Here is a 25,398-nt window from a genome sequence, read left to right as displayed (position 1 = left end):
TATCGAGCTTAATATTATCTCGACTCCAGTCCTGTTTTCTCGAAGAGGGTTTCCTTATCTGTCGATCGAACTTATTCTTATTGTTCACGCGTAATGGTACGACAATTGTCGAAGGAAAATTTAATATCGAACTTTGAAGCGGCAAATGTGTCGGAACCATAGACTTAAAATAAAATATAGACTACACTATTTACATCTCAACGCGGACAAACAATATTTTTTGTACACATGTTTACTTCTGGGTACAGTCGACCGAGCCTTCCTCATCCAGCCTATGTTGTCACGTCTTTAATATTATCAATCTTTTTTTTCTTGTTATACACATATATTGAGATATTAATACTACAGTTTAATAAAGTAGGTTTTAATATTCCATAGATGTATTAAATAGTCCTTATACTACTAAATTATAAGTCGGATACTGTTTAAAAGGATAAGTTCTTGACAATATGACAACACCGATTAGAGGCGAGGGAGCCTATTCATTCATTTATTACCTTGTAGTACGTGTCGCACGTGTGTGGTAAAAGCTTTGTTGCCGCTATCTCCCCGGCTGTATTAACGCATTTTCTTAGCTTGTAGTCCTTAAGTGTTTATTTTATTGACTTTTTTTGTTCAAGAACTATAAAATATGGTTTGCCAGTGCCAAATTTTCAAGAAATTTGACTTAAATAATCCATTTAAAGTCTTGAAACGACTTTTGACCGGTAGGCAACTCTCAATTTACCCATTGGGAGTCAGTGGCGTTGTTGTAGAAAGGCGCTTATTTAGATAATATTTTAGTAAAATGTAAAATCTGAATTTTTTCTCTTACATTACATTATTTACTTACTTACATTGTAACAAAATCATAATTATAACCCTGTTAATAATTAATAATGTTTTTATTAAAAATATATTCCGGTTTATTCTAAAATTATCAAATCAGAATCTAAAATAACATACAAGAATTTTAAAATGATATTACATTATGAAACAATATTTTTAATATACCGGGTCGTCTCAAAAGTGGCTCACCCTATAACTTTTTATTTTTCAGATAAAAAAACAGATTTGTATGTTAGTAGGTATATGACATAAATTAAGATTTATTGACGTATTCAATTGTTTTTGGTCTCTTCCTGTTTCACCGAAATGATTACATCTTTTGATTTTTAAAGGCACCCTCAGTATATTGCTACTTTATTCGATAAAAAATGACACTCTGAATAGAATGACATATCATATGTCAACTTTTGACATTGTCGCTTAAAAACAAATCCTATTTTAAATTTCAATCCAGTGTGCCATGGTGTTGTTAAAAACACTAAGTTTTAATCAAGGAGCCTTGGAAAATAGTTTTGATCGTCTAATAGGTTTCGTGTCTTGTCTAGGCCGGTTAAAAGATGTACATATCGTATTTTTAATCATACATATGTCAATTTTTTTAAATGGAACAAGGGTGACTCGTTAGCATATTTGGAAAAAGCATTTTTTTATGAATATATTGATACCACACACTTGGTATTCCGAGTCAAATTGTCGTTATGAACCGCGTGTTACAATTACAATTAAACCAAAAAATTAAATATGCAAAAATGTCAAAAGTTGACATATCATAGGTCATTCTATTCAGAGTGTCATTTTCTACCAAATAAAGTAGAAATATACCAAGGGTGCCGTTTAAAAATCAAAAGTTATAGTCATTTCCGATGAAACAGGAAGTGACCAAAAACAATTGAATGCGTCAATCAATTCTAATTTATGTCATATACTAACATACTAAATCTTAGCTTTTTATTTGAAAATATAAAAAAATTATGGAGATGAGCCATTTTTGGGACGCACCCAGTATAATAAAGACAGTACCGAGTTAAATAAATGTAGTTTTCATTTTATCCACTTCCAATCACCTTCCTTGCTTTAATGGATTGGATTTATGTTTTCTCTAATTTACATAAGACATAACTTAACCAGAAAAAAAATGACAACAATCATATATTATTTTTTTCTCTCCCTGTCGCCGATTCTATTATATCTGTGGAATAGATCCTGTTTTGATTAATATTAGGGGTTGTAAATGTTTGACTAAAATTAATAATTTATAAGTAATTTCAAAAATTACGTAATTTCGATTATAAAATTTCTTCTATAACGTGTATTTTATAATTTTTATCCTTTTTGGACTCTAAAACGTTTTTTTCTAAACTTTTTTATTTAAAAAACCTCTCCTAAATCTTAATAAAATATAAAAAGTTTAAATACGATATATTTTTAATTTAATTATAGCTTCATTAAAATAAAAAATTACCCGGCTATGATACGGAGAGTTCAGGTGTACTTGAGAAACGAAAGACAGTGTTGTGTTTCTCGGCAGAGTCGTCAGGGAACGACCGTTACGACAGAGACAACCTATCTATCGCTCGTGTCGCACTCGTTATAACCTAAAACAATAACAAAACAGTGTCTGACCGCATGTTCCAGCTATTTATGAATGAGATGCTCAGTCTATATTTTATTTTAAGTCTATGGTCGGAACGGATTGTAGTCTGTAGATATATTTGTGAGTTTTATATATATTTTGTTTTCAGTTAACTAAAGTAAGTAGCGATAAAACAAATTTGAAGTGATATTTTCTAAGGAAGACTCTAAAATAGAGACTTATTCAACCACAACTCAATTTCAAAAGCCATCTTCAAAAAATCACGTTTCAATTCTTTTACTTTTAGTAGGTATTACAAAATAATATGGAAACATTTTCTTATACAATGTGCCATCTCCCGTGGAGAGGTTAATCATGTTTTAAATAAATACTAGCTTTAAACGACATTAACTTGTTTTCTTCAAGTTTTCGTAGAAAATGCATTTTCTTATAATTTAGAGCTCATTTATCAATAGATCCAGTATTCGAGTAGGCCCGAATTCTGGAACTTCGACACAAAAACGTTACGCTTTCAAAACGGTAAGCGAAAGTATTCGATTAGCGGAACGCTAAGCAATCGATTTTGGTATTCTCGTTGCCATGCGAATCATGTTCTGGATACGCGTTGAGCACATATTGGCAACATTACAATTTCTCATTTTTCTCAATTTAACTAATGTGGATAAACCATTTAACCAATGTGGATAAAACAATGAAAAATGTCCAGTGTTACTATTTAAATATTTGTTGAATAGGATCACAATTAAATAAATAAATAAATGCCGTTATTGTCAAAAAAATTTTCAATTTGTAGACAAAGGTAAACTAACAAACAAAGTAAAAAAACAAGGTACACAAACAAACAAACAAAAGATAATACAAAACATTATACAAATAATATTGTCAGTCTTATTGTTAAAATAAACATTTATAAATGTTTATAATGTCAAAGAACAAAAAAAAAATAAAAATAATATTCAAAAATATTTAGCTAGTTTATAGTAAAATATCAATGACCTCTAAACATAGACTTAGAATAAAATATAGACTACACTATTTACATTTAAGCGCGGTCCAATATTAATTTTTGTAAACATGTTTACTCCTGGGTGCAGCTGACCTCGGCCGTCTGAGTCTTTCGCCTCCAGCCTATGTTGTCACGTCTAAAATATTATTAATATTTTTTTTGTTGTTATACACATATATTGAGATATTAAAACTGTATTTTAATAAAGTAGTGTTTAATAGTAGAAAGATGTATTAAATAGTCCCTATACTACTAAATTATAAGTCGGAGACTATTTAAAAATGACAAATTCTTTACAATTTGGCAACACCCATCAATCGCCGGGTCGCCTGTTCATTCTTTTTATTCTCTCGTAGTAGAGCCATAGTAGAGTAAAGCACGTGTCGTAAAACCTTGTTGTCACAGTTTCTCCATGGCTATTTTATTGTTTTTATTGGATGTTTTGATTTTGTATTTTTGGATTCGATTTTCTTAGTGTGTAGTGTCGGTTTAGTGTTTATTTTGATTACTTTTATTTAAAAACTATAAAACATGGTTCGTCAGTGCCAAATTTGTAAGAAATTGGACTATTTAAGTCCTGGAACAACATTCCACAGGTAAGTCAAATTTACTATTTTGGCGTCAGTGGCGTTGTAGAAAGGCGCTTATTTAGATAATAATTTAGTAAATTATAAACCCTGGAAAATCTGTATTTTTTATATTTATCATTTACGTAAAGGTTCTTACTAACCTCGTTATTAATATAACGAGTAGATACATTATTAAGTACATAAGAAGTAGACACATTATTTTCTTGGGCATTGGTTAATTTAATGCTTTTTTTTATGAAAAATGTGTTTCTTTTTATTCTAAAACCATCCTTAGAATCTAAAATAACATACAGGAATTCCAGAATGATATTCCATTATGAAACAACAATTTTTAAGGCTTATTATAAACTATAAACAATCGAGAAAGTCGAAAAAATTACAAGCTACCAAACATTTTAAAATACCAAACATTCCTTATTTTTTTTCAAGACTAAAATATTTTACAAACATTACTTTTTCCCTATAGTTTCACATCAGGTATAGAAATAACTACGTTTTTATGATAGGGTCACCATTATGATAACAAAAATGACGAACAATGGTCCAGAAATGTAAACAAGTACATATTTTTTGTAAATATTTTTCTTACCGCTTGCATTTTTGTCCATTATTATTTCACAAATTATACAGGGTTATGTAAACCAGGTAGATATTTCGTTTTTTTTATATTAAACAAAGATAAAATAAATATGCCATTTTAAAATTTATCCAGTACTTACCTAGAGTTTTTTCTTTTTTTTTCTCGACTGTTAATCTATTATTAATTTGTAATACCGTATGATCGAAAAAAACGGCGTCCAGTTGGCTTGGAAAAAACCATCGATACATACTCCATATAATTTTACATATAAAATGACAGCGATCTTCATTTCATAGCCATCGCTGACGCCGTTTTTTTTCGATTATAAGGTATAATTTTCATTTTTTCTTTTATAATGTAATATCACTTAAGTAATATCACATATAATCTGAAGATAGTTTTAGAATTAACCAAAACGTAAATCTTTAATAAAACAATCTGTTATTATTTGCCATATATGTATGTATCCAAGAAAATAATTTACATATTATTATTATATGTTTTACTGTTTTTTATCTTTATTTGAAACTCAGAAATGTTGCATTGGCTTTCTAAAAAAATGAACTTGTAAGTTTTTAAAATGCTTCGTTTCGGAGATACAGGGTGTAGAAGTTTCATTTTTATTTCGATTTTTTTCCAAATAATTTCTGAAGTGACGTCAATATTTGGACGAAAATTGGCGTTTGGGAGTTTTTTGACATGAAAAATTAGATTTAGATGTCAATTTGACTTTTACTAATAGGGGGCGCCACCTACATATTTTTTAAGTTATTTGAAGAGTAATACTTTTTGTCTGTATCTATATAAAACTACTGAGAAAAATTTACATTTCCAACGTTTTTTACTTAATAAGGTCTCTTGTTGACACTCGCCACAAGTATAGTTCTCAAGATATTTGGAAACGAATTAATCAATACATTCTTCATAAATTATTTGGAAAAAAGCGAAATAAAAATGAAATTTCTACACTCTGTATCTCTGAAACGAAGCATTTTAGGACATAAATTTATACTATTTTTTTTACTGATTTTATTTGCAGATTATGCTGCCAAAGTTTCCTGAATACAATTCCGACCACTCTGTATATCAAGATATCCCCCATTACGTACTAGTTTTTCTTAATAATTTTCTATACATTTTCCAACGCCAAGATGTACCAAGCGCATACAAATACATCAAGCTTCAAACAAGCTTGCACGTTGACAGTAATACCTACAGTAATATTGTATTATATTAATGTAATATTTTTGAACCAATGTTCAATATTACTGTAGTAATACTGTTTATACTCATGCCTTTTATATTTGTTTGAATTTGGTGCATATTTCCATTGAATAAAGTATAGTCACCATTACCATTATTATACTTACTCTATAATAAAGACAGTAACGAGTTAAATAAATGTAGTTTTCATTTTATTCACTTCCTAAAAGCTTGCTTTAATGGAACAGATTCCTGTTTTTTCTAATTTACATAATAAGACATCACTTTTACCGGAAAAAAAAATTAAACAATTATAAAGTTTTTTCTCTTTCTGTTCTATTATATCTATAGAATAGATCCTGTTTTGATTAATATTAGAGTTGTAAATGTTTGACTAAAATTAATATTTTATTAAATTAATAATTTATCATCAATTTCAAAAATTAAATAATTTCGATTATTAAAATTTCTTCTATAACACGTACTTTATTATTTTTATCGTTTTTAGACTCTAAGACGTATTTTTTTCTAAGTCCTAAACTTTGCTTTATATTAAACTATTTTCTTTATCCTAAATCTTAATAATATAAAAAGTTTAAAATACGATATATTTTAATTGAATTATAGCTTCATTAAAATTAAAAAAAAATTAAAAAAATACCCGCCTATGATACGGAGAGTGCAGGTGCACTGAAGAAACAAAAGACAGTGTTGCGTTGGGCGGCAGAGCCGTCAGGAAACGACCGTTACGACGGAGACAGCCTATCTATCGCTCGTGTCGCACTCGTTAGAGCCAAAAACAATAACACAGCAATAACAAGACGTTGTCTGTCCGCATCTTCCAGCTATTTATGAATGAGATGCTCAGTCTATATTTTATTCTAAGTCTATGCCTCTAAATAAATTCATTTCGATGTCATTAGTAAATATAGCAATAGCAAACATTAGACCAGTGTTTACAAGATCAAATTTGATTTTCAAAATATAACTCATTTACGGCGTAGAAAGCCTTGTCTAGTAAATAAGAGTTCAATGCTTTGCGAAATGAAGAAAATGATGTTATGGATTTGATTTCAAATGGCAGGTGACCATTTTTTTCGAGTTGTATAATATTGAACTTTTAACTAACTCTGAGCGTGGGGTAGGTAGATAAAGATCTTGCTCCGCGTTCTTGAGTGGATAAGTGTGAGATGGCCTTTCTTGAGAAGCTGATACATGTTTACGTATTAGGCAAACGGTTTCAAATATAAATAAGGAAGGAAGAGTCAATATTTTTAATTTTTTAAAAAAGTCCCGGCAATGAGTTCTGCTGTTTAGTCCCAGTGAATATCGAACAGCTCTCTTCTGGAGCCTGAAAATGCGGTCAAATTGAGTCGCACAACACGTACCCCAGAATGGAAGGGCATACCTGAGGTACGACTCAAAAAGTGCATAATAAACAGTTCTAGCCACTGACAAGTTAAGCTCCTTAGAAACAGACCTTAATGCAAAACAGGCAGAGCTCAATTTTTTCGACAAAGCTTCGATATGTATGTCCCATTTCAGAGAATTGTCCACAACCAGCCCTAAGAATTTTACAGATTTGACGACGTCAGTGGTGGTGTTGTTAAGTACAAAAGGCTGCAACGAGTTTTTATACGACAAAGCTTTAGTTTTAGAAATGTTGAGACTCAGGAGGTTCGAATCGCACCAAGATTTAATGGTGATTAAGTCATTTGATATAATCCTATGAAGTGCCGTGATGTACTTGTTGCTCCAAGTGAAGCTAGTGTCGTCCGCAAAAAGACATATTTTGCCACTGATGTTTATGTTAGCAATGTCGTTAATAAAAAGAAGAAACAAAATAGGGCCTAGTACTGAGCTTTGTGGTATTCCACATTCTATTGGCTTGCTAGAAGACAACGTGGTATCCACCCTCAAAAGTTGACTTCTGTTGCTCAGATACGACTTAAACCATTCGAGATATGATCCCATGAACCCATAGTGCTGCAGTTTATTAATTAAGATCTTATGATTTACACAATCGAACGCCTTAGAAAAATCACGGAAAATTGTTGCTGTAGAATGATGGTTGTTTAGGCTGGAGTAAACTTTATTAAGGAGGGAAAACATAGCGTCATTTGTGGACTTGTTGCTTAGAAATCCAAATTGATATTCAGTAAGTATTTTGTACTCAAACAGAAAAGATACCAGCCTTCTTTTAACCAACCTTTCTTCTCTGATCTTAGATAGCGTTGGAAGGAGTGCAATTGGGCGATAGTTAGAAGCTTCATCTTTGTCTCCTCCTTTATGCAGAGGAATGATTTTATTAATGTCTTAAGACATTTTGGAAAAATACGATTTTGGAACGACATGTTTATTAAAGTTGTTAGGTGATTCAGAGTGCTTTCTGGCAGATTCGACCACATTTTTAAAGTTAGCCCGTCGCCGTCGGTCCCACAAGAGGATTTATTTTTGATGGTATTAATTGTACTGCGAAGCTCTTCTAAAACTACGGGCGAAAAAAAGAAACTGTGTAAGTTTACAATATCATTAGAGAGATAAGAAAGTGGATCATGAGGAGGACATATGGTATTAGTTAAGTTTTTCGCTACATTTACCAAGTAATCGTTAAGGTTCTCAGGTGAGGTAGAGATATTGCTAGACGAAGAAGCTTTGTTTCTCAACTCATTCACAATAGACCATGTTTCTTTAGCAACATTACCAGAATTGACTATTCTCCTATTATAATAAAGGTCCTTAGCGGCTCTTATAGTCTTATGATAAATTTTTCTGTATACTTTTACGTAATTGTGGAAGAAGAGACTGTCTGAGAATTTTTTTAAGTGAGATAATGAACGCATGTTTTTAGAAGATATGCGTAGACCTTTAGTGGTCCAAGGTTTATTATGCTTATTTTTTATAGGCCTAAGAGAAAAGCGATTTGAACGCTAGACTGGTTAATGTTTTTACGAAAATAGAAAAATTCGGTGTCGACATCATAAGAGCTAGTATCCCAGTTGGTTGTTTTACATAAGTGGCTGAACTTTTGAGCATTCTTTTCTGAAAAAATACGGCATAATTAACGAGGGGCATTTTTTGATTTTGGACTTCATCGAAAATTCAGTTAAAACTGCTTCATGATCAGAGAGACCCGAGCTAAAGACGTTGCAGGCGATGGAGTTAGGATCAAAAGATGACACAACATAGTCTATAGTACTAGAACTGGTATTGGATATTCTGGTAGGTGAGCCTACATGCATGGCTATTCCAAAAGAATCAAAAATGGACTGAATATGATCCTCGTATTTAAATTTACGTTAATTGACTGTTTGCTTTGATTTAATAATTACTCCAAATAATAAAAAAATATTCCGTATGTGTATTAAATTTGTGTGTGGTAAAAATTAACACCTTATAAATTTTACTTCATTTTTTCACGAATGCTTATTTATAACAACAGAGGCAGACGTTCATTTTCATAACTTATTATTATATTTATTTCTGATTCAAATCCATATTTATTTAAAATAATTTAGAACATATTATCGAAAAATAAGCAAATTGAAAATTTTGTTTATAAATGGTCAGAAAAGTGGAGGAAATGTAGTTATACTTGGAGCAGTTTTATTTCCAACAATTGTCTCTGGCTGAATAAAAATTTACTTCAAATGGAAGAGAATCAATCTTTTGATGATCCTGGCCCTTCAAGAAGAATTTTTTTTTCAGAATTGTCCAAGTCTCAAAAAATAAAGAGACCAAAGGTATATATTGCCAAGGAATTAATTTATAATGTCTTACAGAAAAAAACATGTTTTTTATCTACATAATGTTGCAAATATTGCATTAATGCTTAAAATTTAATGCTTAAAACAATTAAATATGTAATTAACTAATTTTTTGGTAAAAATAATGGTGGTATATTTAATTGGTATACTCTTTTACGAAGATTTAATTAGTTTTCTTTTTGTAAACAAATGGGCTTGGAATAATATCGTTTTTAGCCCTGTACATTTTGAACATTTGTTGCTTTAAAAAAAGATTCATAATGTCAATATTCCATGATAAATGAGGTCTAAATTATTAGAAAATGCATTTTCTTCGATAACTTAAAAGGGTAGGTAAAAAATGGAATAATACAATTTGATAGACAATTAAATTTTGCATCTGATTCTCGTAAAATATATATACGGTGTTCCATTTAAATTTAACAAGTTATTGCCGTTTAAAGTTACTAGTTATTTAATATAAATTTTTAGACACTCTGTATAAGGTAGTATTACTTTTATTATTGCATATTTAGTATTAAGAACTTGATCCCCTTGAAGAAATGAAGCCTTAAAATTTTTACTGCAAATTTCACAAAATTGAAAATTTTTTAAAAACAGTAAGGTTTAACTGTCATAAACCTTAATCAAATTTACCCTTCCAAATATCCTTCCTTTGAATCGTAAAATCTAAAAATAAAATAACATACAGGGTGTTTCATTTAAAAAAATAAAACTTTGATATTTTTTATTTATTTGGGACTTCAACGAACCCAAAACTTACAATTTGTAAAAATCTAATTGTTTAAGCTACAATACTCCGTGTTGTGTGTCGTGAATAACCCTGTATATTAAAAATCTATATACATATAAACAAAGTTGCATGAAAAACCCTGTATAGCCGTACATCAAAATAAGTTAATTTCGTAATATGCACACCAACACATTACTGAAATAATTAAGATGTCGAAACTCATGTAAAAAGAGATTAATAGTAAAATAAGGGCACCAATTATTTAACCAGAAAGTAAAAAATTACCATCGACCTGTTTCTTCTAAATAATTGCCGCTTTGATGTTTCCGACGCTTCTTCACTCGAGAACCCCAATATTATATATAATTGCGAGACCCAAGGAATGCCGTAACATTATTTGCATAAAAAAGTAACGGAATAGGAGTTGTGATTATTAGCCCGAAAACTAACGATAATTTTAGTTAGAAAAAAGATCTAAATGTAGAATCACCGCGAAATTAATCATACATGAGGATCTTTTTGTCTTAGAGGGAAAAGGGTATTTCCCATCCTCCTGTGACAACAGCTGTTTATCCTCCGAGGAGTAGACATCTACCTTCCACGGTTGGAGTTTAGCCCTCAGTGCTTTTCACAGTCGAGGAGCTTGTCTCCGGCTGAGGTACTCTTGAGGTGGAAGCTGGAGGATCATTCTCTATTTTCTCCACCTCTTTAACTTGGTCTCTCTTTAGACCTGATACCGGTGTTGTACCGGATCTATAATATATAATATATCTCTCTTTCTCTATCGCCTCACTGGATTTGAAGTCAATTCCTATTGTCATAACCATGGTCCATGGACCATGAGTTCTAGCAAAGTTGATTATGCACTGTAAGGGTTGGGGCATACCCCATAACTTCTACAGAGCGCCGCATATAGAAATAAGGGAGACGAGAATATAATGAATTGTCCCCTGGTACCCCAAGGTTGAGACTAGTAGAGGCTAGTTTTCTATCTAACCAAGCACCCCTTTGACCTGGCTCTTTGGCGTGGTCCCGCCATCGTAGGATTTAGGTGATTTTTGATGAGGTGGTCTTCTTTTGGTCCGGGCATGGTAAGCCAAGACCCCCACACCTACTGCCCGTTATACATGACCACAGACAGTAGAGATTGCCTGGTATGACGGACAGGGTAGTCCCATCCGGCATCGTTATATGTCTTGATGCAATTCCCTGGAAACTACAGCCAGGGACAGGACAACAAGATGTTCCTTAGACTCAGCCAAAGTTCCAGAGTGGATTCCCCCTAACACCTGACTAGAAACTTATTTCAAATGCAACACCCTGTATTTCTTAAAATAAATCGAAGCAGATTTAAATGCTCTTTCAAACTATATTAGGGTTTCAACCTATCTGGCTGAGATTTTGAATAAAAAGCAATTTTTCAATAAAATTGTAATCAAGATGGCTGTTGTCACCATGCATGGCAATTTTCTAGTGACACTCAGTACCTATTTTCAAAATCGACTTTAGTTTATGGACCTTATTTACATTTATAACAGGTTATTTTTATTTAATTTACCTACAGTAATGTTAATAAGTAATTATTTATTATTTTATCAAGAAAAATGAAGTATCTGCTGGCAGAAGGATATGTTACTAGTGATTTTGTGAGGACAATTGCTTGTTGGCCTGAAGGGTTTATGCTCAAAGATATCCAAATAGGAATTTTCTTGACAAGCGGTCCTTTGAAAAAAAAACTACTTTTCCTATTTCGCAGAGCTGATATGTATATGAAAAACCTATTAGGTTTCCTATACCTATAGGAAACCCTAATATAGTTTGAAAGAGCAATTAAATCTGCTTCGACTTATTTTAAAAAATACATAGTGTTGCATTTAAAATAACGAAGTTTTTATGTAAAATAAATATTTAAAATAGACCAGCAATTTTTGATAACCCTGTATACATTTAAAGAAACAATACATTTTTTTAGTAAAGTTTATTTCTCTGACTTGAAAGTTAGCACAGAAATTAACTTTGAAAAGTAATGTACAGGGTGTTGACAATTTTTTTTTATTATAGCATGCATATTTAAATATCTTTAAATATCTCAAAAACCAAAGCATTTAAACATATTAAAGAGACTTAAGGATTATTCATTCTTTAAGACTCATTATTTAAGACCCTTATAATAAATGCCTTTTTTACGCCCAACAATCAAAAAATTAAATAAAATACCGGGTGTCTCATAAGAAAAAATATAACGTTGGTATGATCTTAGTTCTGACACACCCTGTACATTTGAAAATAATTTTAAATTATGCACATTGTTTCTCTACATATACCCATAAAATTTTTTATTTCTACATCTTTCCGTTTTCGTATAATCAACCGAGGCGAATGAGGTGCGCCACCCTGTATAAGACAATTATATCTGGAAAAGAATTTTGAGTTTTAGCCTGGAAAAAAATCTATACATAATAATGTTTTTTTTTGAAACACCACTGCTTTGAATTCGTAAGGAAACCAGCGTGTTATTGGTATTTTACTAATTCCTACCTAACTTCGCTCATTTTTAAGAAAGGTTATTGAGCCTGTAAATGAAACTAAAGACCAATAAGCCTAATACTAGTAACATACAAGATATTCACAAAGATAATGTGCAACAGAAACATACAAAACACGCTAGTCCCTGCACAATCACGAGAACAAGCAAGCTGTAGAAGCGGATTTAGCACGATTGATCACATCACTAAGAGAAACTATCAGCCGAACAAACGAATACGAACTTCCACTAGCTATAGCCTTTATACACTTTGAGAAGGCTTTTGACTGGATATATCCTATGGGAATAATAGAAGCCCTAGCAAAACAAGGTATTGACAGGCCATATATAGAAACTCTCGCCAATATATACAAAGAAGCCAAAGCAAGAGTATATATAAAACAACCCTAGAGTTCCTAACTGGCAAAGGAGTACGACAGATAGACGCGATATCCCCAAAACTGTTTACAGCAACATTAGAAGAAATCTCCCGTCAACTGGACTGGACTAACAAAGAATTAGATTTAAGTGCAGTAACAGGACACTGTCTCCTCAATGAACACCTCAGTAGGCTGAAGCTGAAGAACAACTGCGAATGCAGATTCTGTGAGGAAAACGGGGAAACACCAGAACACTTTATCACTGACTGCGCCGAAACGACACGCGACGACCGGCGACCGTTCGTGCCATGAACTTTTGTACGGCTGATGTCGAGGATGGAGAGCTGGTCTCTGTCCAGCCGTCTCAGATACTGGCTTTTGTTAAAGCCCTGAGACTGTATGATGACTTATAACTCAAGAAAGGGGACACACTATAGTTCTGTAAGGTCGCGGTAATTAACTCCCCTCCTAAACATTCTACATTCTACAACAAAGGGTGACGAGTTTAGGGCTGTCGCGAGGATTGCATTTAAAATAAAAAGTTTGCTACCAAAACAAAGTAAAAGACATTTGCGAAAGAACTAGGTGAGGAATATTCGATTTCTTAAAACAGTTTTTATAAAATAAATAACACAAATGGGTACTATTTTTGAGGCGGAAGCGGCGGAGTAATGTCGGGTGTTCGATATTTACGTTCCGATTGACGGATGGCGTCTTGTTGCTCTAACGCGCATGCTCATACTGGGAACATGGACGCTTTTAAATTAACGCTATGCTTGACGCTTTCAGTTTTATTTCTGTTTGAACGTTTGGATAGTTCGGTTGTATTGTGCGCTTAATATTAATAAAATTAATAAATTAATTTTAATAAATTGTTTGTTTTCTTTATCTTATCCTGTAGTTATTTAATTTTATTACAAATTAGCTTTGCAATAATATTGCTATAGCTATTAAAACACGCCTATAGCAAAGCTTTAGCGTGATTTGATTGCATTGGTTTCACTCTTTTTGGTTGGATTGGTTTAGTTATTTGGCGCGTTGGTTAGCGTGGTTATTTGGAGGGTGTTAATTAACTAGTTAGTTTGTTATTTGGTGGGGTTGGTTGGTTTTTACTAATTTGTATTTTATGTATTCATTGATTTTCTTTATCTACTTTTTGGTTGGATTGGTTCAGTTATTTGGCGGGTTGGTTAGCGTGGTTATTTCGAGGGTGTTAATTCATAGGTTAGTTGGTTATTTGGGGGGTTGGTTGGTTTTTACTAATTTATATTTGTTTTTTAGATATTCATTGATTTTCTTTATTTGTTTGTAATAAATGTATATAGTAAATATACAGTTTGAGTTAAGGGCAATGAAACTATACAGGGTCCGGCAGTAGTGCGTCGGGCATCTGTAGTTCCTAGAATAAAAAACTTGAGAATTTTGTTTAAGTGCAAACCTAAAGTATGTACCAGGATGTATTTCCGGAAAATATTGAAACTTCTATAGGGTGGCTCAAAAAAGTGTGAGTGGGTCTGGATGACTTTTTTTAAATGGAACACCCTGTATATTATTGCATTTTTGGCTTCCTTTCAGATCACTTTACATAATCCTAAGATATGAGTAAATTTATTTCTATAGTTTCAGAGATATTAAAAATAAATCAAAAATATATATTTTTCAACCCTTCTTAAAAAATATATTAAAAATACAAGAACTGTTCTGAAATCAAAACTATATTAGATATTTACTTTAAATGGTCTGTTCTTACTTTGCTATAAATATGGTAATCGTAAATCATACAGGATGTTCAATATTTGACGATAAACTTTCAAAAATATAAAATAATTTTACTTCGTTTTTTTTAAATGGAACACCCTGTATATTATTTTTTTATTTGATGAAGAATTAATAAATAAACATTTTTTGTATTTAAAGTATTTCAAAATTTTTAATAGTTTTCCGGATGCACGCAGCATTATTTCATATGGCGCTTTCAATGGTAAAATACAAAGACATTATAAAGATAGACCGAACATCTCATTCATAAATACTCGTTGGTAGTGTATCAAACATTCCAATGTATCAAACAAGGACAGAAGAGACAGAGAAGTCTAAAATTTCCGACCCCGGCAACTAGGAGCATTTCGATTGTTCTAATGGCCAGTGGCGTATCGTTTTTTGGAAAGCATTTAATTAGTAAAGTAAAAGTAAATTAATTAGTAAAATTTATACTCCATATTGATATACTACATTAACACTTTTTCGTCAGATGAGTTTTGTTATAAGGTCTAATATAATAATATAATTAATATTCCATATATACCTATGTTGAAACGTTAGTAGGTGGTTTTCGAAAATCGCTTCAACGTCGATTTTCAATTTAAACTTTCAGTTACTTCTATATAAACTTTCAGCTACTTTTGAATATTCACAGGGTGACTCAGGCTTCCGAAACAGTTCTATATTAGGTTTGTGGTTGGTGACATTTCTTTCAATTTTTTTTCAGAATATGGAGGCAATGGTAAAGCACATTTTAGACATTTTTGTAAACATAGGTGGCCGGAACATATTTTCAAACTAAAGTTGTAGATTTGCCATTAAATTTCCATTCCAGAAATACCTAGGGTTGCCACCTGTCTTTTTGAAAAGGACAGTCCTTTTTGGAATAACTTGTCCTTTTGACTTTTTTTGACTTAAAAAGTCATTTTTATTTTCGTATTTTCCCTGAGAAAATTACCTACAGCAAACAGAAATATTCTTTGCATCCAAATTTAATTAGAGATGTTATAAAACTTATAAATAAATTTTTCTTGTTTAGAATAGGCAACATTATTTAGAACTTCCCGTTTAATCTGAAATGATAGTTTAGGTTTCAATTTTACCATTTTTGATCTTAAAAAGAACTTCAAAATTAGTAATTAGTAACGATTTAGTTCGCAATCGATAGCTTCCTGCCAAGTACTGTGTAATAGTTGTTTAATCTTGTATTATTAATAACTTCCTATACCTAAAATCAATATTTAATGAGAAAATTGAAAATTGACTCATTAAAAGTATCAAACCTGTGTGCTACAGTATGGGATTTCTGTCGCATAATAATGAATTACGTTTGCTTCATCTATGTTACCGTAGATGGAGCTCAAGGCTTGGTAGGGTATGTATAAATAAACAAAATACAAGAAGCAAAAAATTATTAAGGCCTAACCCCTACATATATGCTTATTCTCTGCATTAAGTTCAACAGACTTGTCTAAACAAGGCCGAAGGAGCAGATATAATAAAGCAATAAAATGTAAAAAAGGGGGGGGGACACCTTTGTTTATTTGTTGAGCAAAATTCCTTTAGAATATCGTATATAATGACCAGAAATGACGCAATTTTAAGAAAAAAATGTCACTTTCTGGCTTATAATAAAATTTCAAATGCAACGTTTATATTCAAATTTGTTATGATCTACAACAGTTAGGTAGTCATTGGGACGAATTATAATTCAATTACTGGCTACTACGTTCTTGTTTTAATAGATTAATTATTACAAATATAATTAGAAATTATTTTGATTGTGAGAGGCTCCTTTGTGGGACGCCTATGTACAATGACGAAAACAATACCCACCTGTGAAAAGACAAATTCGGGTAATTTGAGCTTATTTTTCCACACACTTGACACTGTCGTACCATACTGAATTCGCAGATTCAAAAGTACGTTAAATAAAAACAAAAACCACCGAAAAACACTGAAAGTTCACTTTCGTCTTGATTCCGACTTCAAACACACCGCAAGCTAAACGTAGTACGCTATAACGGACCAAGGGCCGTCGCGAGGGGTGGTGGGACGGACGGCTCATTTCATTCAGGAAGACTAGCAGCGACGTTGCCAATAGTTCTAGACGTTTCAGCACATTAAACAGTAAACATGTCCTTTAATAGTAACGCATATATCTTCTGGTTAATAACATATTATTACGCATGCTTCTTTAAAAATAAACTATTAATTTGATTAAGAAATTGAGATTTATTGATATCCGGTGAAGGTTTTAAAGTCACCTTTTCTGCAAATCAAACTGAGGAGATAGGCGCAAATTTGAGATGCGGCAATGTCGCCTTCTCTATCTCAGTTGATTTTTACAGTACGTAGTCAACCTCCGATTGTTTGATCGGGTTAAAATGTCTAATGTGATATCTGTTCTTACTAAATCTATGGTAAAATACGAGAGAAAAATCATTGGGTGGCTTTGATAAAAATATACTGTAGAAAATGCCATATGAAATACAAAACCGGGAATATCTGCGAAACCGTTAAAAATTTTGAAATATTATAAATACAAAAAATGTTCATTTTTTAATTCTCCATCTATCGAAAAAATAATATATAGGGTGTCCCATTTAAAAAAACAAAGAAAAATTATTGTATATTTTGGAAAGTTTGGCGTAGAATTTTGGACATCCTGTATTTTTTACGATTTCCATATTTATAGCAAAGTAAGTACAGACCATCTAGAGTAAATATCTAATACAGTTTTGATTTCAGGAAAGTTCTTGTATTATTAATAATTTTTTTAAGAAAGGCTGAAAAATATACAATTTTTATTTATTTAGTAATATCTCTGAAATTATAGAAATATATTTACTCATGTTTTAGGTTTATCTAAAGTGATCTGAAAGGAAGCCAAAAATGCAACAATATACAGGGTGTCCCATTTAAAAAAATCATCCCGATCCACTCACACTTTTTTGAGCCACCCTATAGAATTTAAAATATTTTCCTGAAATACATTCTAGTACATACTTTAGGTTTGCACTTAAACAAAATTCCCAAGTTTTTTATTCTAGGAGCTTCAGATGCCCAACGCACTATTGCCGGACCCTGTATAACAACAGCAAACTAAACTAATACTGCCGAAATTGCGCGTAAACTATTGGACGATAGCTATGAAAAAGCGCAAAAATATTTTTGAGGTTAGAAAATTTTTCTCGCTTATTTTACAAAAAAATCGTATTTTTCCTCACGTCAAGCTCTTTTTTTAGTCTACAAGGCAGAATATCCACTTTATTTTATAGAAAATTTGTTAATTTTGACAGCCCTAAAGTGAAACGGACCCCAACAAAGGATTAAAAATAGATGGAGAATACCTTAACCATCTAAGATTCGCTGATGACATGGTCTATTTGCCAATAGTCCTGAAGAACTACAAACACAAGTTAGTGAGCCAGCAATAAAGAGGGTCTCAAAATAAATTTAGAAAAAACTAAAGTAATGTACAACAAAAGTGGAAAGCAAAGACATTCTCTTAAATAACACAACACTGGAAATAGTAAAAGAATATGTATATTTGGAACAACTTACTACCAGAAACAGAAGAATTAAGTTAGCATGTCGTACTTATGGAAGAAACTCAACTATATTTAAATCTAGAATGCCAATCTATCTAAAAAAGAAAACATCCGACCAATGTGTACTACCAGTACATGTGTACTACCTATACATGCGAAACCTGGACACTTAAAATGGACATCATAAGGAAACTGCAGGTCGAACAATGCTCAATGGAACGAAATAAGCTGAGAATAGCCAAAAAAGACCGTAAAAGAATACAGTGGATACGACAAAAGACCCAGGTAACAGACAACAGATGAGCCACAACAGTTATAGCATCATTCCAACGAGAAATTAAGAAACCTAGAGAAAGACCAAACCTGAGATGGGACCATGATATTAGGAAATTAGCAGGGATAACTTGGGCCCGCAAAAAAAAACAATAGACAACAATGGGTCCAACTACAAAGAGAGTATGTGAGGGAGGCTACGCCATAATTCGAAATGGTTGAATAAGCTGAAAATGATGATAGTCATGAAATGAAAATTACTATGAATAGAAATCTAAGTGCCCTTGACAAAGCATTTTCTTATTTTCCTTGAAAATTGTTTTAACTAGGCCACTTCTACACAATTAATTATGGGATAATAATCTGAATAATATCCGCTACTATTCCTTTTAAAGGTGTTCTTTCTGGCTTATATCTCAAAACAATTATGAAACTACCATTAACTTAAAACGTTCACGAAATTTCCAAACAAGAATGTGGTATCACTCAATCTCCAAAATATAATTACTTTAGCTGTCAGTTGCCGACCCTTCTGCACTATCCAGACGAACCCTGTCACTTTTTAAGGTTAAACAGTCCCAACCCCGACTGTTGTCCCTTTTACCTCATTCATCGGTCTTTATTAATTTTAGACTTTCCACCGGAATGGTGACAAAGACTTTATTTTAAATATTCTCCTGGAGGATTAATCAGAGTAATGGAAAGATTGGCCTCCGAAATGTAAAAGCTACTTTGTTCCTGCCCTTCCCGCTAATTTGTAAAAAGGACCGTGGAGCGTAGTGAAGGGCTTTGCAGCGGAGCGGTGGGATGTAGTAATAATGGACGAAAGGAGAACCGGGCACTAACTAATGCCGTATTAATTGTAACCGTCCGTTCGGTCGTAAAAGCTAGCGTTTACAACTTATCGAGTTGTTCCTCGAACAAAGGACATTTTGTTAAAGGGCTATTTAGTATTTGGTTTGGACAGACTGTCTGGAAAAAATATCAGAAAATTCAACCTAATTATTTATTAGTTATGTATTACACACGTTTTGGTTTTTTGATTAAATGAGTGTGATTTTAAATTGGGAAATGCCATAAACCTCCCCAGTAGCACACCATATCGGCGCAACATTGGTTCTATATTGATAAAATATTGTATATGGGCCCAATATTGGCAATTTCTAGCCAGTATTGGTAATATATATGGGTGACACATTTTCCCTATATTTTTATACAGGGTGAGTTTCCTACGATGTTCTCTATGGGTATCTCGGAAACTACTGGAGATAGAGAGTCGGTTAAATGGGGAAAGAATTACAGTTTGGTGGGGAAATATGCGCCTTTCAGATTTTTGAAAAAGTTCATGGCTTACTAGATATTTAGAAAAAAAACAAATTTCGGCTATTTTAAAAATTGTCCCTAATTCCATTATAAGCTATTTTAGACAAAAAGTTTTCAGATAAAAGTTGTAGATAATCACATCCTTAATGAGATTTTGTCCTCCGTTTTTTTCTAAAGCCTGTTACTTTTGACATTTGACACCAACATATGTTTTTTTAAATGGAAACCATAGTTGGCCATGACTTTATAAAAAGTGCCATTTTTTAAGCTTTTCAGCGATATAAGCTATAATATGTTTTCTTCGAAAAATTATCGAGTTATAGCTAATTCTTATCATTTTTAAATAATTTCACTTAGTTAGCCATGGAAACAATCGTCTTTGCTCTTATAAATGTGAAGCTGCCACATCCAAACTTTGTAAATTCAAATAAACAAAAATTGTAAATATGAATTTTTCGAATGAAGAAAAGCGTGTAAAGTTGTAAGCGTCAACTTTTCTTGACCATATATTTTCGAGGATACGTTGACCGGTGAATGTTATGTTTTTTAGAGAACGATGAACATTGTTCATTAATTTGAAGAACACATTCATTGGTACAATGAACAGATTTCATTAATATAATGTACCTAAATCCTTATATTAATGAACCGTATCATTAATACAATCAAATAATTTACATTGTATTAATGAACCGTATGAAAATTAATGAACCGTATGAAAATTAATGAACCGTAATTAAATTTATTTCATTGTATTAATGAACCGTTATCATTAATACAATGAAATAATTTCATAACCTATTTAGTTATACATTTGATTCTTAACAGTTATTTAAGATGTCTTTGTTGCAGCTTATGCTCATGTACCGACGTGACGGTACGGCACCCAGGTTTCGCTTCCATATAACATGATGGGGAATGTTATTGCTGGGTACAATGCAAATTTTGTTTTTGTGCTTAAGTCGTGATTGTACGAAATGTGTTTTAATTTCCAAAATGCTCTTGGGGCGCTGCTAATTCTGTGCTGAATTTCAGAGTCGATATTGGCCTTTTCCGAAATTAAACTGAGTGTGCGCATGATTTTAGTTTTATCGATGTTCACCTTAAAGCCTCCTATGCCCTCGTAAAGCCTCGAATGCCCAGGTATATGTGTACAGCATTTCTTGTAATTGTTGTAACTTTTTTGAATCTACATTGCAGTCATCAGCATATCGAAGTTCTGTGATGAATTTTATACGTATTTTTGCCCTGAGTCTTTTTATGTTCAACAGACCGCCGTCGTATCTGTATACAATGTCCATTCCTCTTTCCTGCAGTTTGCTGTCCACTACATAAAATAGAGAGCGAGCGCTGCCATGAATATGTTGAATGAGAGAGGCGCTAAGACACATCCCTGCCTAACTCCTGTATTTGTTAGGAAGGTATCGCACAGTGATCCATGATGGTGACTTGTTTACGAACACCAGAAAAATCGTGTCGGAAGTAGAGGCCGAATATTGAATCTATTTATGTTTTATATAACATACTAGCGTGTACCAGCGACTCGTTCGCGTCGAATTAATCATTTGTAATGGTGATGATAAAGCAAAGCAAGAATTTCCATTAACATACAAACTGGATAAAATTTTCTCACATTTATGTCAGCATGAGAAAAAACAATATGGCGATATTATTATATAACTTAGTAATATTTGAGGGGTAGTTTCATCTCGTTGGAATTTGACTTTCGAAAAATCCGTTTGCCAAAAATAAGCTTTTTACGTCAAGCAGTTTAAGCAGAAAAAATCGTGGTTAAGAAATTATTCAACTTTTTGGAACACCCTGTATGATTTTTAAAAAAAATTCAAACTTTGTAAAAAAACAAATAAATTATGCTTGTCCAAGCGTTTTCCCGAAAGACTAATCGTTTTTTAAATAACAAATATTGTAATATTTGAGGGACGTTTTCACCCTCTTGGAATTTGAGATTCGAGAAACTCCTCCTTATCGAACTTCTACACCCCACAGTCAGTCCGTTTAAAAATCTTAATTAATTTTAAAAAATTTTAAAATATGTACAACAACAAAATAAATTATACGTGTTTAAGAGTTTTTCCGAAAAACTCACCGGTTTTTAAATAAAAAATATTTTAATATTTGAGGGATAGTTTCACCCCCTTAGAATTCGAGTTTCGAAAAATCCCTTCTTATCGAACCTCTATACCCTAAAGTCAATCTGTTTTCCAAAAATCAGCTTTTTACGTCAAACGCTTTAAGCAGGATCGTGATTAATCAATGGCCAAATTTTTCGAAACACCCTGTATACATTTTTTAAAAATCTTAAAATATGTAAAAAACAAAATAAAATATACGTGTTTAAGCGTTTTTTTCGAAAACTTGACCGTTTTTTAAATAAAAAATATTGTAATATTTGAGGGGTGGTTTCACCCTCTTGGAACTGGAATTCCGAAAAATTGTGTGCCATTAAAATTTTATGTATTTTCAATAATTAATTTTAGAATAAATCGTTACTTTCAAGGTTCAAACCTAACTTTTTTTTCAGCTAAATTCCTTGGTACACTTTTAAAGTTCTTTATTAGTTAATTTAACTTGTGGTAGGTAGTATTATTCATAAACGTCTGTTTATTTTTCTCAATAGTTTAGAACAATATCACAAAAAAATATTTTTTGAAAACAAATTGGATAGGAAAATGGCTGCTAATGGTGTTTTTACTATTCGTCTATGTAGTTATCGTTACTTTCAAGGTTCTAACCTAACTTTTTTTCAGCTAACTTCCTTGGTACACATTTAAAGTTCTTTATTAGTTAATTTAACTTGTGGTTGGTAGTATTATTCATAAACGTCTGTTTATTTTTCTCAATAGTTTAGAACAATATCACAAAAAAATATTTTTTGAAAACAAATTGGATAGGAAAATGGCTGCTAATAGTGTTTTTACTATTCGTCTATGTAGTTAGGTTTCCCATAATTTTAAAACCTTAAAGTCCGCTTTCTTGTTATGAGGTTAAGATTTCTTTAAATTAATAACCTCAAAGGTCAAGATTTCTTGCTTAAGGTATTTTTCCTTCGAGGTGCAAGTTAATAAATGGGCTATATTAGGTCGAAGCTCATTTCTCGAAGTCCTAACTTTTGGAGTATCGCCGGTAAAACAGAAAACTTTTATTTTCTTTGAGTGACAGTTGACAATGATATTTTATGCTAAGTTCGGTAATTACACCTTCGAGCAATCCGATTAACTTTTCACAGTAATCGTGTGTCCTAAAATGAGAATCGTTATTGAGAGTCACGTGACATGTCAAATTTTTATCCTTTTGCTGGCCGATGCCTCGGCCGATGCAATTACCAAACTGGCCTAAACTAGAACACTAACTAACTAGACAACCAAATTAGTTTTCTTTGCATTTTTAAAAGTTTTATGTTTTGGGATTGTGAGTGTTATTATAGAGGACTTTTTGTTTTTATTGCACATAATGGACACGTTTAAGATTGTGTCGGTAATAAAAAAGAAACGCATTGAATATTCTTTCGTTCCCCACCAGTGGGAACAAGGTTATGACGTAATAATCCCTCGAAAACTATTTTAAACGGAAATCACCCCGAAGAAATTAAAAAAGGTAATTTTTAACCTGCCAACTTTCTTCCAAGTCAAAAAACTAAGTTACTTTTACCTTTGAAACAATGCCTTCAACCCCCGAGACAAATTTGAGGTTATAATAAAGTAACATTTGACCTACTTTAATTCTCTGTAGTCTTAATGCCCTCAATAGGTTATCAGTAACTAGATTTTAACCAAACCAAACTAACTCCAACATTGCTACGTTTCAAATGAACAAACAAAACAAACAAACAAACGCTTTATTGTACAAAAAGGCAAAACAGCTTCATCGACAAAGCAAAACAAAAAAGCACAAAAACAAATATAAAATAAACAAATAAAAATGTCATACAATACAAATCAAGTCAAAAAAAAATTTACGTTATAAAATGCATAATTTTAGGTTATTATTAACTAGTTTACGACCTCATTTTTAGATTTCTCGCACTTTATTCCCTAAAAGAAATTTATTAAGTTAAATATAAGTAAAGTTCAACCAAATAGTGGTTAATTTTCCGTGGTTAATGGTTTTTTCTCCTTCCTATGCTACTTGGGAATCGCAGGTTTTCCAGTAAATATTCATATTTTATCTTCAATCACATTTCAAACTCTACCTCCAAATTATAATGATTAAATAAACCACAGACAAGCATCTTAGAAATATCAATATTCGACACCAAACCTGAGAACATCAGCATCAGGAACGCCTTCCGAGAATTCGAAAAAGGGTGCTGTTTCTGAAACCTTCATGCATCACTGTCTTTGATTACATGCGCTTCACCGCCACCTGACCAGCCGCCGACTAACAAAATCCGACTTGCTCACGGTTCACCGTATAATTATCTAGCTGATTATCGAGCCAACGATGATACTATGCGATTAAGTTTATTAAAGTCATAAGGCCGCTGTTTGAATAGGAGGAAACGGCCTTAAGGAAATAATCGTCTCGAATCTGGTCGGAGATTGGCCGATGAGTGTTATCTCATCTGTTTTACGAGCCAGATTATAGGTTATTATCATTTTTAAGTACGTGTGTGGAGATTTTGGCGCTCGGGGTATTTTTTACGATATTTAGTTTATGAAAATTGGGTCCGGGGAATAAAAAACAATCTGTGGTCAGGTATTAAACCGTTTTATTAAGTACCTACGGCATATTTTTGATGTGGATATTTAAAGATGAAACGTATAAAGTCTATCTTTGTAAATTTTATATTTTGCGGAATTTTAAAGTCACCAGTCAGTTTATTATTTTTTTAAATCTCGACAAGGAGAGAAAAAAGCCAGGATGGAAAGCCTAAAAAAAAGCCTATTTAAGTTATTTTTTAGCTTTGCCGCTATTACTAGACAAGTGAAAATGGCGGTGCTGCCAAAGGATTACGCAGATGTTGCATTGACCACCGACCAGCAAACGCTGTAGAAGACGCGATACTGGACGAAATAGTGGCGACCGGATCGCAACACAACGTTCTACCGTTGATTGAAAGAAATAAGTTCGCAGGTCTTTCAATCAACGGTTCTACAAAATATTGGTCAGCTGCATTTTGCGGGGATACACTTTCGAGTGGACATGATCCTCATAGATTGTGCATCTCAAGAATCGGCAGATTGGTTGGTGGAAATCGCATATAAGCTTAAAAACTGGCAAGGGCCGGGACGCATATTTGTATGTAGCGGATGCAAAAGACT

At 32.3% G+C, this 25,398-nt stretch overlaps 1 long non-coding RNA gene across 1 annotated transcript; it reads left to right on the top strand.

The window, feature by feature from the left end:
- Positions 1-3,936: 3,936 nt before the first annotated feature.
- Positions 3,937-5,996, top strand: LOC115885838. Its single transcript, XR_004050796.1, has 2 exons — positions 3,937-4,024; positions 5,638-5,996. It is a non-coding gene; the product is annotated as an uncharacterized LOC115885838 (long non-coding RNA).
- The last annotated feature ends 19,402 nt before the right edge of the window (positions 5,997-25,398 follow it).

This window comes from Sitophilus oryzae, unplaced genomic scaffold, assembly GCF_002938485.1.
Source record: "Sitophilus oryzae breed Bouriz unplaced genomic scaffold, Soryzae_2.0 scaffold_425_pilon_pilon, whole genome shotgun sequence".
Lineage (NCBI taxonomy): Eukaryota > Metazoa > Arthropoda > Insecta > Coleoptera > Curculionidae > Sitophilus > Sitophilus oryzae.
The sequence above is the reverse complement of the archived record's forward strand: the minus strand, read 5'-3'. Positions and strand labels throughout refer to the sequence as shown.